The following is a 12,346-nucleotide window of genomic DNA, read 5'->3' on the forward strand; positions in this document are numbered from 1 at the left end:
TCAGCCGTGATTCTTGCGCACCAGGTTCTGGAGGACCTGTCACAGGCTCTTCAGGGCATTGGCCGTGCTTCTTGCGCACCAGGTTCTGGAGCACCTGTCACGTGCTCTTCAGAACATCGGCTGTGAATCTTGCGAACCAGGTTCTGGAGCACCTGTCACATGCTCTTCAGATTATCGGACGTGATTCTTGGGAAGCAGGTTCTGGAGGACCTTTCACACGCTCTTCAGAGCATCGGCCGTGATTCATGCACACAACGTTCTGGAGCACCTGTCACGTCCTCTTCAGAACATCGGTCGTGATTCTTCCACACCAGGTTCTGGAGCACCTGTCACATGTTCTTCAGAGCATCAGCCGTGATACTTGCGCACCAGGTTCTGGAGCACCTGTCACGTGCTCTTCAGAACATCAGCTGTGATTCTTGCGCACCAGGTTCTGGAGGACCTGTCACAGGCTCTTCGAGCATCAGCTGTGATTCTTGCGCACCAGGTTCTGGAGGACATGTCACGTGCTCTTCAGAGCATCGGCCGTGATTCGTGCGCACCAGGATCTGCAGCACCTGTCACGTGCTCTTCAGAGCATCGGCCATGATTCTTGCGGACCAGGTTCTGGAGCACCTGTCACGTGCTCTTCAGAAAATCAGCCATGATTCTTGCACACCAGATTCTGGAGCACCTGTCACGTGCTCTTCAGAACATCAGCTGTGATTCTTGCGCACCAGGTTCTGGAGGACCTGTCACAGGCTCTTCAGAGCATCGGCCGTGATTCATGCGCACCAGGTTCTGGAGGACCTATCAAGTGCTCTCCAGAGCAATGGCTGTGATTCTTGCGAACCAGGTTCTGGAGCACCTGTCACGTGCTCTTCAGAGCATCGGCCGTGATTCTTGCGCACCAGGTTCTAGAGCACCTGTCACGTGCTCTTCAGAACATAGGCTGTGATTCTTGCGAAACCAGGTTCTGGAGCACCTGTCACGTGCTCTTCAGAGTATCAGCCGTGATTCTTGCGAACTAGGTTCTGGAGGACCTTTCACACGCTCCTCAGAGCATCTGTTGTGATTCATGCGCACCAGTTTCTGGAGGACCTGTCACATGCTCTTCAGAGCATAGGTCGTGATTCTTGCGCACCAGGTTCTGGAGCACCTGTCACGTGCTCTTCAGAGCATCTACATTGATTCTTGCGCAGTAGGTCCCGGAGCACCTGTCACATGCTCTTCAGTGCATCCACAGTGATTCTTCTGCACCAGGTCTGGAGGACCTGCCATGCGCTCTTCGGAGAATCGGCCGGGATTCTTGCGCACCAGGTACTGGAGCACCTGTCACATGCTTTTCAGTGCATCCACAGTGATTCTTATGCACCAGGTTCTGGAGCACCTGACACATGCGCTTCAGAGCATCTGCCGTGATTCATGCGCACCAGGTTCCAGAGGACCTGTCACGTGCGCTTCAGAGCATCGGCCGTGATTCTTGCGCACCAGGTTCTGGAGCACCTGTCACGCGCTCTTCAGAGCATCAGCCGTGATTCTTGCGCACCAGGTTCTGGAGGACCTGTCAAGTGCTCTTCAGAGCATTGGCTGTGATTCTTGCGAATCAGGTTCTGGAGCACCCGTCATGTGCTCTTCAGAGCATCGGCCGTGATTCTTGCACACCAAGATCTGCAGCACCTGTTGCGTGCTCTTCAGAGCATCGGCCATGAATCTTGCGTACCAGGATCTGGAGGACCTGTTAAGTGCTCTTCAGAACATCAGCCGTGATTCTTGCGCACCAGGTTCGGGAGGACCTGTCACAGGCTCTTCAGAGCATCGGCCGTGATTCTTGCGTACCAGGTTCTGGATTACCTGTCACGTGCTCTTCAGAGCAAAGGCTGTGATTCTTGCGCACCAGGTTCCAGAGGACCTGTCACGTGCGCTTCAGAGCATCGGCCGTGATTCTAGCGCACCAGGTTCTGGAGCACCTGTCACGCGCTCTTCAGAGCATCAGCCGTGATTCTTGCGCACCAGGTTCTGGAGGACCTGTCAAGTGCTCTTCAGAGCATTGGCTGTGATTCTTGCGAACCAGGTTCTCGAGCACCCGTGATGTGCTCTTCAGAGCATCGGCCGTGATTCTTGCACACCAAGATCTGCAGCACCTGTTGCGTGCTCTTCAGAGCATCGGCCATGATTCTTGCGCACCAGGTTTTGGATTACCTGTCACGTGCTCTTCAGAGCATCGGCTGTGATTCTTGCGCACCAGGTTTTAGAGGACCTGCCAGGCGCTCTTCAGAGCATCGGCCGTGATTCTTGCGTACCAGGATCTGGAGGACCTGTGAAGTGCTCTTCAGAACATCAGCCGTGATTCTTGCGCACCAGGTTCGGGAGGACCTGTCACAGGCTCTTCAGAGCATCGGCCGTGATTCTTGCGTACCAGGTTCTGGATTACCTGTCACGTGCTCTTCAGAGCATAGGCTGTGATTCTTGCGCACCAGGTTCTAGAGGACCTGCCAGGCGCTCTTCAGAGCATCGGCCGTGATTCTTGCGTACCAGGTTCTGGAGGACCTGTCAAGTGCTCTTCAGAACATCAGCCGTGATTCTTGCGCACCAGGTTCTGGAGGACCTGTCACAGGCTCTTCAAAGCATCGGCCGTGATTCTTGCGCACCAGGTTCTGGAGGACCTGTCACATGCTCTTCAGAGCATCGGCTGGGATTCTTACGCACCAGGTTCTGGAGGACCTGTCACACGTATTTCAGAGCATCGGCCATGATTCTTACGCACCTGGTTTTGGAGCACCTGTCACGTGCTCTTCAGAGCATCGGCCATGATTCTTGCGCACCAGGGTCTGCAGCACCTGTCACGTGCTCTTCAGAGCATCGCCCGTGATTCTTGCGCACCCGGTTCCGGAGCACCTGTCACGTGCTCTTCAGAGCATTGGCCAAGATTCATGCGCACCAGGTTCTGGAGCACCTGTCACGTGCTCTTTAGAGCATCGGCCGTGATTCTTGCGCACCAGGATCTGCAGCACCTGTCACGTGCTCTTCAGAGCATCGGCGATGATTCTTGTGCACCAGGTCTGGAGCACATGCCACGTGCTCTTCAGAACATCAGCCGTGATTCTTGCGCACCAGGTTCTGGAGGACCTGTCACAGGCTCTTCAGAGCATCGGCTGTGATTCTTGCGCACCAGGTTCTGGAGGACCTGTCACAGGCTCTTCAGAGCATCGGGTGTGATTCTTGCGCACCAGGCTCTGGAGGACCTGCCGAGCGCTCTTCAGACCATGGGTCGTGATTCTTGCGCACCAGGTTCTGGAGTACCTGCCAGGTGCTTTTCAGAGCACCGGCCGTGATTCTTGCGCACCAGGTTCTGGAGCACCTGTCACATGCTCTTCAGAACATCAGCTTTGATTCTTGCGCACAAGGTTCTGGAGGACCTGCCAGGCGCTCTTCAGAGCATCGGACGTGATTCTTGCACACCAGGTTCTCTAGCACCTGTCACAGGCTCTTCAGACCATCAGCCGTGATTCTTGCGCACCAGGTTCTGGAGTACCGGTTACGTGCTCTTCAGAACATCAGCTGTGATTCTTGCGCACCAGGTTCTGGAGGACCTGTCACAGGCTCTTCGAGCATCGGCTGTGATTCTTGCGCACCAGGTTCTGGAGGACCTGTCTCGAGCTCTTCAGAGCATCGGCTGTGATTCTTGCGAACCAGGTTCTGGAGCACATGTCACGTGCTCTTCAGAGCATCGGCAGTGATTCTTGCGCACCAGGATCTGCAGCAACTGTCACGTGCTCTTCAGAGCATCGGCCACGATTCTTGCGCACCAGGATCTGCAGCAACTGTCACGTGCTCTTCAGAGCATCGGCCACGATTCTTGTGCACCAGGTCTGGAGCACCTGTCACCTGCTCTTCGGAGCATCGGCCATGATTCTTGCGCACCAGGTTTTGGAGCACCTGTCACGTGCTCTTCAGAACATCAGCCATGATTCTTGCACACCAGGTTCTGGAGGACCTGTCACAGGCTCTTCAGAGCATCGGCCGTGATTCTTGCGCACCAGGTTCTGGAGGACCTGTCAAGTGCTCTTCAGAGCAATGGCTGTGATTCTTGCGCACCAGGTCCTGGAGCCCCTGTCACGTGCTCTTCAGAACATCAGCTGCGATTCTTGCGCACCAGGTTCTGGAGGACCTGTCACAGGCTCTTCGAGCATCGGCTGTGATTCTTGTGCACCAGGTTCTGGAGGACCTGTCTCGAGCTCTTCAGAGCATCGGCTGTGATTCTTGCGAACCAGGTTCTGGAGCACATGTCACGTGCTCTTTAGAGCATCGGCCGTGATTCTTGCGCACCAGGATCTGCAGCACCTGTCACGTGCTCTTCAGAGCATCGGCTGTGATACTTGCGCACCAGGCTCTGGAGGACCTGCCGAGCGCTCTTCAGAGCATCGGCCGTGATTCTTGCGCACCATGTTCTGGAGGGCCTGCCAGGCGCTCTTCAGAGCATCGGCCGTGATTCTAGCGCACCAGGTTATGGAGCACCTGTCACGTGCTCTTCAGAACATCAGCTGTGATTCTTGCGCACCTGGTTCTGGAGGACCTGCCAGGCGCTCTTCAGAGCATCGGCCGTGATTCTTGGGCACTAGGTTCTCTAGCACCTGTCACATGCTCTTCAGAGCAACGGCCATGATTCTTGCGCACCAGGTTCTCGAGGACCTGCCAGGCGCTCTTCAGAGCATCAGCCGTGATTCTTGCGCACCAGGTTCTGGAGCACCTGTCAAGTGCTCTTCAGAGCATCGGCCATGATTCTTGCGCACCAGGTCTGCAGCACCTGTCACATGCTCTTCAGAGCATCAGCCGTGATTCTTGCGCACCAGGTTCTGGATCACCTGTCACGTGCTCTTCAGAACATCAGCCGTGATTCTTGCGCACCAGGTTCTGGAGGACCTGTCACAGACTCTACAGAGCATCGGCTGTGATTCTTGCGCACCAGGTTCTGGATTACCTGTCACGTGCTTTTCAGAGCATCAGCTGTGATTCTTGCGCACCAGGTTCGAGAGGACCTGCCAGGCGCTCTTCAGAGCATCGGCCGTGATTCTTGTGCAGCAGGTTCTGGAGGACCTGTCAAGTGCTCTTCAGAACATCAGCCGTGATTCTTGCGCACCAGGTTCTGGAGGACCTATCACAGGCTCTTCAGAGCATCGGCCGTGATTCTTGCGCACCAGGTTCTGGAGGACCTGTCACGTGCTCTTCAAAGCATCGGCTATGATTCTTGTGCACCAGGTTCTGGAGGACCTGTCACACGTTCTTCAGAGCATCGGCCATGATTCCTACGCACCTGGTTTTGGAGCACCTGTCACGTGCTCTTCAGAGCATCGACCGTGATTCTTGCGCACCCGGTTCCGGAGCACCTGCTCTTCAGAGCATCGGCCATGATTCTTGCGCACCAGGTTCTGGAACACCTGTCGCGTGCTCTTCAGGGCATCGGCCGTGATTCTTGCGCACCAGGATCTGCAGCACCTGTCACGTGCTCTTCAGAGCATCGGCGATGATTCTTGCGCACCAGGTTCTGGAACACCTGTCACGTGCTCTTCAGGGCATCGGCCGTGATTCTTGCGCACCAGGATCTGCAGCACCTGTCACGTGCTCTTCAGAGCATCGGCGATGATTCTTGCGCTCCAGGCTCTGGAGGACCTGCCGAGCGCTCTTCAGAGCATGGGTCGTCATTCTTGCGCACCAGGTTCTGGAGGACCTGCCAGGCGCTCTTCAGAGCATCGGCCGTGATTCTAGCGCACCAGGTTCTGGAGCACCTGTCACATGCTCTTCAGAACATCAGCTTTGATTCTTGCGCACCAGGTTCTGGAGGACCTGCCAGGCGCACTTCAGAGCATCGGCCGTGATTCTTGCGCACCAGGTTCTCTAGCACCTGTCACAGGCTCTTCAGAACATCAGCCGTGATTCTTGCGCACCAGGTTCCGGAGCACCTGTCACGTGCTCTTCAGAGCATCGCCCCTGACTCTTGCGCACCAGGTTCTGCAGCACCAGTCACGTGCTCTCCAGAACATCAGCTTTGATTCTTGCGCACCAGGTTCTGGAGGACCTGTCACAGGCTCTTCAGAGCATCGGCCGTGATTCTTGCGCACCAGGTTCTCTAGCACCTGTCACAGGCTCTTCAGAGCATCGGGTGTGATTCTTGCGCACCAGGCTCTGGAGGACCTGCCGAGCGCTCTTCAGACCATGGGTCGTGATTCTTGCGCACCAGGTTCTGGAGTACCTGCCAGGTGCTTTTCAGAGCACCGGCCGTGATTCTTGCGCACCAGGTTCTGGAGCACCTGTCACATGCTCTTCAGAACATCAGCTTTGATTCTTGCGCACAAGGTTCTGGAGGACCTGCCAGGCGCTCTTCAGAGCATCGGACGTGATTCTTGCACACCAGGTTCTCTAGCACCTGTCACAGGCTCTTCAGACCATCAGCCGTGATTCTTGCGCACCAGGTTCTGGAGTACCGGTTACGTGCTCTTCAGAACATCAGCTGTGATTCTTGCGCACCAGGTTCTGGAGGACCTGTCACAGGCTCTTCGAGCATCGGCTGTGATTCTTGCGCACCAGGTTCTGGAGGACCTGTCTCGAGCTCTTCAGAGCATCGGCTGTGATTCTTGCGAACCAGGTTCTGGAGCACATGTCACGTGCTCTTCAGAGCATCGGCAGTGATTCTTGCGCACCAGGATCTGCAGCAACTGTCACGTGCTCTTCAGAGCATCGGCCACGATTCTTGCGCACCAGGATCTGCAACAACTGTCACGTGCTCTTCAGAGCATCGGCCACGATTCTTGTGCACCAGGTCTGGAGCACCTGTCACCTGCTCTTCGGAGCATCGGCCATGATTCTTGCGCACCAGGTTTTGGAGCACCTGTCACGTGCTCTTCAGAACATCAGCCATGATTCTTGCACACCAGGTTCTGGAGGACCTGTCACAGGCTCTTCAGAGCATCGGCCGTGATTCTTGCGCACCAGGTTCTGGAGGACCTGTCAAGTGCTCTTCAGAGCAATGGCTGTGATTCTTGCGCACCAGGTCCTGGAGCCCCTGTCACGTGCTCTTCAGAACATCAGCTGCGATTCTTGCGCACCAGGTTCTGGAGGACCTGTCACAGGCTCTTCGAGCATCGGCTGTGATTCTTGTGCACCAGGTTCTGGAGGACCTGTCTCGAGCTCTTCAGAGCATCGGCTGTGATTCTTGCGAACCAGGTTCTGGAGCACATGTCACGTGCTCTTTAGAGCATCGGCCGTGATTCTTGCGCACCAGGATCTGCAGCACCTGTCACGTGCTCTTCAGAGCATCGGCTGTGATTCTTGTGCACCAGGTTCTGGAGGACCTGTCACACGTTCTTCAGAGCATCGGCCATGATTCCTACGCACCTGGTTTTGGAGCACCTGTCACGTGCTCTTCAGAGCATCGACCGTGATTCTTGCGCACCCGGTTCCGGAGCACCTGCTCTTCAGAGCATCGGCCATGATTCTTGCGCACCAGGTTCTGGAACACCTGTCGCGTGCTCTTCAGGGCATCGGCCGTGATTCTTGCGCACCAGGATCTGCAGCACCTGTCACGTGCTCTTCAGAGCATCGGCGATGATTCTTGCGCACCAGGTTCTGGAACACCTGTCACGTGCTCTTCAGGGCATCGGCCGTGATTCTTGCGCACCAGGATCTGCAGCACCTGTCACGTGCTCTTCAGAGCATCGGCGATGATTCTTGCGCTCCAGGCTCTGGAGGACCTGCCGAGCGCTCTTCAGAGCATGGGTCGTCATTCTTGCGCACCAGGTTCTGGAGGACCTGCCAGGCGCTCTTCAGAGCATCGGCCGTGATTCTAGCGCACCAGGTTCTGGAGCACCTGTCACATGCTCTTCAGAACATCAGCTTTGATTCTTGCGCACCAGGTTCTGGAGGACCTGCCAGGCGCACTTCAGAGCATCGGCCGTGATTCTTGCGCACCAGGTTCTCTAGCACCTGTCACAGGCTCTTCAGAACATCAGCCGTGATTCTTGCGCACCAGGTTCCGGAGCACCTGTCACGTGCTCTTCAGAGCATCGCCCCTGACTCTTGCGCACCAGGTTCTGCAGCACCAGTCACGTGCTCTCCAGAACATCAGCTTTGATTCTTGCGCACCAGGTTCTGGAGGACCTGTCACAGGCTCTTCAGAGCATCGGCCGTGATTCTTGCGCACCAGGTTCTCTAGCACCTGTCACAGGCTCTTCAGAGCATCGGGTGTGATTCTTGCGCACCAGGCTCTGGAGGACCTGCCGAGCGCTCTTCAGACCATGGGTCGTGATTCTTGCGCACCAGGTTCTGGAGTACCTGCCAGGTGCTTTTCAGAGCACCGGCCGTGATTCTTGCGCACCAGGTTCTGGAGCACCTGTCACATGCTCTTCAGAACATCAGCTTTGATTCTTGCGCACAAGGTTCTGGAGGACCTGCCAGGCGCTCTTCAGAGCATCGGACGTGATTCTTGAACACCAGGTTCTCTAGCACCTGTCACAGGCTCTTCAGACCATCTGCCGTGATTCTTGCGCACCAGGTTCTGGAGTACCGGTTACGTGCTCTTCAGAACATCAGCTGTGATTCTTGCGCACCAGGTTCTGGAGGACCTGTCACAGGCTCTTCGAGCATCGGCTGTGATTCTTGCGCACCAGGTTCTGGAGGACCTGTCTCGAGCTCTTCAGAGCATCGGCTGTGATTCTTGCGAACCAGGTTCTGGAGCACATGTCACGTGCTCTTCAGAGCATCGGCAGTGATTCTTGCGCACCAGGATCTGCAGCAACTGTCACGTGCTCTTCAGAGCATCGGCCACGATTCTTGCGCACCAGGATCTGCAACAACTGTCACGTGCTCTTCAGAGCATCGGCCACGATTCTTGTGCACCAGGTCTGGAGCACCTGTCACCTGCTCTTCGGAGCATCGGCCATGATTCTTGCGCACCAGGTTTTGGAGCACCTGTCACGTGCTCTTCAGAACATCAGCCATGATTCTTGCACACCAGGTTCTGGAGGACCTGTCACAGGCTCTTCAGAGCATCGGCCGTGATTCTTGCGCACCAGGTTCTGGAGGACCTGTCAAGTGCTCTTCAGAGCAATGGCTGTGATTCTTGCGCACCAGGTCCTGGAGCCCCTGTCACGTGCTCTTCAGAACATCAGCTGCGATTCTTGCGCACCAGGTTCTGGAGGACCTGTCACAGGCTCTTCGAGCATCGGCTGTGATTCTTGTGCACCAGGTTCTGGAGGACCTGTCTCGAGCTCTTCAGAGCATCGGCTGTGATTCTTGCGAACCAGGTTCTGGAGCACATGTCACGTGCTCTTTAGAGCATCGGCCGTGATTCTTGCGCACCAGGATCTGCAGCACCTGTCACGTGCTCTTCAGAGCATCGGCTGTGATACTTGCGCACCAGGCTCTGGAGGACCTGCCGAGCGCTCTTCAGAGCATCGGCCGTGATTCTTGCGCACCATGTTCTGGAGGGCCTGCCAGGCGCTCTTCAGAGCATCGGCCGTGATTCTAGCGCACCAGGTTATGGAGCACCTGTCACGTGCTCTTCAGAACATCAGCTGTGATTCTTGCGCACCTGGTTCTGGAGGACCTGCCAGGCGCTCTTCAGAGCATCGGCCGTGATTCTTGGGCACTAGGTTCTCTAGCACCTGTCACATGCTCTTCAGAGCAACGGCCATGATTCTTGCGCACCAGGTTCTCGAGGACCTGCCAGGCGCTCTTCAGAGCATCAGCCGTGATTCTTGCGCACCAGGTTCTGGAGCACCTGTCAAGTGCTCTTCAGAGCATCGGCCATGATTCTTGCGCACCAGGTCTGCAGCACCTGTCACATGCTCTTCAGAGCATCAGCCGTGATTCTTGCGCACCAGGTTCTGGATCACCTGTCACGTGCTCTTCAGAACATCAGCCGTGATTCTTGCGCACCAGGTTCTGGAGGACCTGTCACAGACTCTACAGAGCATCGGCTGTGATTCTTGCGCACCAGGTTCTGGATTACCTGTCACGTGCTTTTCAGAGCATCAGCTGTGATTCTTGCGCACCAGGTTCGAGAGGACCTGCCAGGCGCTCTTCAGAGCATCGGCCGTGATTCTTGTGCAGCAGGTTCTGGAGGACCTGTCAAGTGCTCTTCAGAACATCAGCCGTGATTCTTGCGCACCAGGTTCTGGAGGACCTATCACAGGCTCTTCAGAGCATCGGCCGTGATTCTTGCGCACCAGGTTCTGGAGGACCTGTCACGTGCTCTTCAAAGCATCGGCTATGATTCTTGTGCACCAGGTTCTGGAGGACCTGTCACACGTTCTTCAGAGCATCGGCCATGATTCCTACGCACCTGGTTTTGGAGCACCTGTCACGTGCTCTTCAGAGCATCGACCGTGATTCTTGCGCACCCGGTTCCGGAGCACCTGCTCTTCAGAGCATCGGCCATGATTCTGGCGCACCAGGTTCTGGAACACCTGTCGCGTGCTCTTCAGGGCATCGGCCGTGATTCTTGCGCACCAGGATCTGCAGCACCTGTCACGTGCTCTTCAGAGCATCGGCGATGATTCTTGCGCACCAGGTTCTGGAACACCTGTCACGTGCTCTTCAGGGCATCGGCCGTGATTCTTGCGCACCAGGATCTGCAGCACCTGTCACGTGCTCTTCAGAGCATCGGCGATGATTCTTGCGCTCCAGGCTCTGGAGGACCTGCCGAGCGCTCTTCAGAGCATGGGTCGTCATTCTTGCGCACCAGGTTCTGGAGGACCTGCCAGGCGCTCTTCAGAGCATCGGCCGTGATTCTAGCGCACCAGGTTCTGGAGCACCTGTCACATGCTCTTCAGAACATCAGCTTTGATTCTTGCGCACCAGGTTCTGGAGGACCTGCCAGGCGCACTTCAGAGCATCGGCCGTGATTCTTGCGCACCAGGTTCTCTAGCACCTGTCACAGGCTCTTCAGAACATCAGCCGTGATTCTTGCGCACCAGGTTCCGGAGCACCTGTCACGTGCTCTTCAGAGCATCGCCCCTGACTCTTGCGCACCAGGTTCTGCAGCACCAGTCACGTGCTCTCCAGAACATCAGCTTTGATTCTTGCGCACCAGGTTCTGGAGGACCTGTCACAGGCTCTTCAGAGCATCGGCCGTGATTCTTGCGCACCAGGTTCTCTAGCACCTGTCACAGGCTCTTCAGAACATCAGCCGTGATTCTTGCGCACCAGGTTCTGGATCACCTGTCACGTGCTCTTCAGAACATCAGCCGTGATTCTTGCGCACCAGGTTCTGGAGGACCTGTCACCGGCTCTTCAGAGCATCGGCTGTGATTCTTGCGCACCAGGCTCTGGAGGACCTGTCACAGGCTCTTCAGAGCATCGGCCGTGATTCTTGCGCACCAGGTTCTCTAGCACCTGTCACAGGCTCTTCAGAACATCAGCCGTGATTCTTGCGCACCAGGTTCTGGATCACCTGTCACGTGCTCTTCAGAACATCAGCCGTGATTCTTGCGCATCATGTTCTGGAGGACCTGTCACCGGCTCTTCAGAGCATCGGCTGTGATTCTTGCGCACCAGGCTCTGGAGGACCTGCCGAGCGCTCTTCAGACCATGGGTCGTGATTCTTGCGCACCAGGCTCTGGAGGACCTGCCGAGCGCTCTTCAGAGCATGGGTCGTGATTCTTGCGCACCAGGTTCTGGAGGACCTGCCAGGCGCTCTTCAGAGCATTGGCCGTGATTCTTGCGCACCACGTTCTGGAGCACCTGTCACGTGCTCTTCAGAGCATCAGCCGTGATTCTTGCGCACCAGGATCTCTAGCACCTGTCACGTGCTCTTCAGAGCATCAGCCGTGATTCTTGCGCATCCGGTTCCGGAGCACCTGTCGTGCCCTTTGCTGAGTGTTGGCGGCAAAGCACGTACACCACAGTCCAAGGGGTGGAGTGAGACCCCAGCGTGAGTCTCACATGCACTCCCTACGTGTCGCTGTGACTAGGGCCCATATGGTGCCCTGGTACGCGCCCGCTGCACTCTGCATGTGCACTACAGTCTAAGGGGTCCTATCAGACACCTGGGTGCACTTCCAACACGTCGTGGTGTCTGTGCACTGCGTTTGCTCTGCTGTAAACTGTAGTGTATGTGCACTGCAGTCTATAGGAAATAAGGGAGTCCCCCCTAACCCATAGGTTCACATCCTGTGAGCTGTAATGTACAGGAGCCGGTCACCGCCAAACCCTTCTAGACGTCGGACACACTGCAAATGCATCACAGTTTGTCGAAGCAAATAGACACCCAGATGCACTGCAAGTGCCCCACAGTACATAGGATGCGACGGGTGACGGATGTACAGGACCACTGACCTCAGCTCGCCGCTCTGCCCATCACTGCAGACAC

General features: G+C 56.2%; 1 protein-coding gene across 1 annotated transcript in view; it reads right to left on the reverse strand.

Moving 5' to 3' along the window:
* GLT1D1 (glycosyltransferase 1 domain containing 1) overlaps nt 1-12,346 on the reverse strand; it is a 499,139-nt gene that overhangs the window by 388,654 nt on the left and 98,139 nt on the right. The window lies entirely within an intron of this gene.

The sequence above is a fragment of the Lissotriton vulgaris genome, chromosome 11, assembly GCF_964263255.1.
Source record: "Lissotriton vulgaris chromosome 11, aLisVul1.2, whole genome shotgun sequence".
Lineage (NCBI taxonomy): Eukaryota > Metazoa > Chordata > Amphibia > Caudata > Salamandridae > Lissotriton > Lissotriton vulgaris.